This window comes from Nanorana parkeri, unplaced genomic scaffold, assembly GCF_000935625.1.
Source record: "Nanorana parkeri isolate BGI_ZX_2015 unplaced genomic scaffold, ASM93562v1 scaffold286, whole genome shotgun sequence".
Taxonomy (NCBI): Eukaryota; Metazoa; Chordata; class Amphibia; order Anura; family Dicroglossidae; genus Nanorana; species Nanorana parkeri.
The window spans coordinates 156,092-159,236 of record NW_017306554.1 but is presented as its reverse complement, the minus strand read 5'-3'; positions in this window follow the sequence as shown (position 1 = coordinate 159,236).

Genomic DNA, 3,145 nt, shown 5'->3' with positions numbered 1-3,145 from the left:
TTAAGTGGATTCATAAGGTCAAACGTGTCCGAAAGGTGGAATTATGCTTTAAGTTCTCTGATATCTCCCTGCCCACAGATGACAAAAATACCAAGAATTCTTAAATACCTCTGTTGAGAAGAAAAACTTGAACAGCCCCGCCTGAATCATTTTGTGAGCTGAGTAGTTGGCAGACAGTTGGAGAAGCTTTGCTTTCCTCTCCTTTACGATCATTCTCCAATGAGAGGTGATTTGGGTTCACAGCTATCAACAGCAGTTTACTACCCTCATTCCACTGACGAGAATTACAGCAATGACTCGACAGTTTTCAGAACGAGAGCAAATGTTACTCAAAATAGTTAATCTCCACTGAGAAGCTGGCAAAATTATAATGTTGGCGCTGCTCACAGTAATGTGCTTGTGAAGTAATGTAGTACCGAATTTAGTAATGCTTTATTTTTTATTTGAAAAAGAGTGATAATGAACCATCAACATTGAAATATAGTGTGTGCAAATGAAAATTATTTTGCTACACATTATTTATATAAAAATAGGATTTTTGTACTGACCGTAAAATCCTTTTCTTTTAGGGGACACAGGCAGTGTTTAAAAGCATACTCCTCCTTTATAATCAGGTTACATGCTTTACCTATATTTAGCATGATCATAGTAACAGTCACATTCCCTAGCGCCTCACCCTCATGCCTCCCTCCCCCTTACTTGTATTGCAGGATGCTTCTCCCTGCTGTCTTCTAGAGAGACTACAAGTGCAATCCGCCACCCTGGAAGAGGGAACCCATTACAAAGTGCACACCTCAGGAAAAGACCTGGTGGAAGGGTTTGCAGAAACCTGTGCATTTTAGCCGCGATGCATTGATCACAGTTGCAATGCTCTGCAGGCTCCAATGGAAAATATTTAATCAGTACACATTTTGTTATTACTGTGGGTGCATTTATTACATTTTTGCAAAAGGTGGACTATGCCTTTAAATTTTGGGTTTTAGTGCTGCCTACAGGCTGATTTGACAGTCTAAAAATAAAACTGTAGGTCATTCCAGGATAACCTCTTCCACTATCAGCATACCTCAGTTTTATAGCAAAGCATGATCATGAACACAGAGGGATGGGACCTGTGTCCCTCTTTCTCATCAGTTGAGGGACACAGGAACTCTAACTTCCCCCCCTCTAGCTATCCCCCCTTCAGTCTATCATGAATGCAGCTGCTAGACTCATCCACCTAACCAACCGCTCAGTGTCTGCAACCCCCCTCTGTCAATCCCTGCACTGGCTTCCAATAGATCAAAGGATAAAATTCAAAATATTAACAATCAGTTACAAAGCCGTCCACAACTCAGCCCCCGGCTATATCTCAACCTGGTCTCAAAGTATCACCCTAACCGTCGGCTCCGCTCATCCCAAGACCTCCTGCTTTCCGCTCCCTTGTCAACTCCTCCCATGCTCGCCTCCAGGACGTCTCTAGAGTTTCTCCCATCCTCTGGAATTATTTACCCCAACCTGTCCGTCTGTCGCCCACCTTGACTGCCTTTAGGCATTCCCTAAAGACTCATCTCTTCAGGGAAGCCTATCCCACCTCAACCTAACCGCTCAACCATCACGTTCTCAATTAACTCATCCCCACACAGCTCCCTCCTCATGTATTACTTCCCCCTCCCTCAGGGGCAGGGCCCTCCTTACCATCTTGTCTTGATTTGTATTGTGATTGTAATGTCTTCCCTATATCGTAAAGCGCTGCTCAAACTGTTGGCGCTATATAAATCATGTATAATAATAATAATAATAATAACTTTCAGCTCAAAGAGCCACCAGAAGGACTTGACAAGCAAAGCTGGCATCAGATAGTGGTGTGAACAGAAGACCAGGAGACAGCCCTGTAAATCTGGGAAACAGTTGTTGATGCAGAAACAGTTGCTTGAAGAAGTCATCACATATCTAGAAGAGTGCCCCTTGAGACCATGAGCTTGGATGATGGTCTGCCTGAGCCACCTAGAGGTGGTGGAAAGAGAAGCCAGTGCACTCTTACAGGAGCCATTTGGGACTACAAAAGGGAATCAATCCTCCTAAAAGAAGCAGTGTCTGAGAGATAGACTTGCACATCCAGACAGTAAAGTTAAATGTTCTTTTGGTCGACTGGAACTTTATAGGAGGGATGAAAGAACAATGCCCTGGTTGAAGTAAAAGGCAGAAACAGTCTTAGCCAAGAATGAAGTCTTGGATCTCAACACCTCTTTTTCCTTATGCAAAACCAGAAAGGGCTCCTTTAACGATAAAGCCACCAGTTCAGACACTTGCCTTGCAGAAGTTTTGGCTATAATGAATACTATCCTGTATCTTGAGAGTGGCGAGAGAAATGTCTCTAATGGGTTAAAATGGTGGTTTCTGAAGCGCAAAGTAAATCAGATTTAGATCCCATGGAGTCAGGGGGGAACGAACAGGAGGAGCCTTATGGGAGTGAGAGGCCAACTTTCTTTAAAACAGAATAGAAAGGGCAGAAACATGGCTCTTGATAGTGCTGGGAGCAGTGGTCCAGGACCAGCTTCAGGAGGAAGAGGATTTGTTACATAGAGAAATTCTAGGGTAGAAGCCCCAAGTCTCATGGAAGTGATGTATGCCTTCCATGTATTATGATAGACCTTGCTGGAAGTACCCTTCCTAGCTTTTAGCATTGTAACACAGATTCAGGGATCTCCCTGCCTGTAAAAAACCTGGGGTTCACCTGGGGTGAAATTTGGTATTTATCTATTTATTATTTCACTGGATATCACTTTAGTATGTTAATAACGGTTGCAAACACCTATATATTTTTTTGATTACACTCTCTTTTGGTAACACTTAATTACGCATTTGATAGTTCCCCTATTGGTGACCCCGAGCGCTGCACACCCATCTATACACAAATACCCAGAGCCTAACAACAAAAAAGGGCGGGCAGGAGGGAAGTTCACTCCTCTTCAGACGATCTCCAAATGCTGAAGAGAGGACCCCTCCTACTCAGACCACCGCTCAAGCCAGTGGTGTCACAAGGGGGGTGCGGCCCGCACCCGGGTGACATAATTGGAGGGATGACACCAAAATGACTGACAGTCATTTTGGTGTCACCTCTTCTAAAGAGTTGGCCATACCTCATCCCGCCGGGTGAACGTCCTCT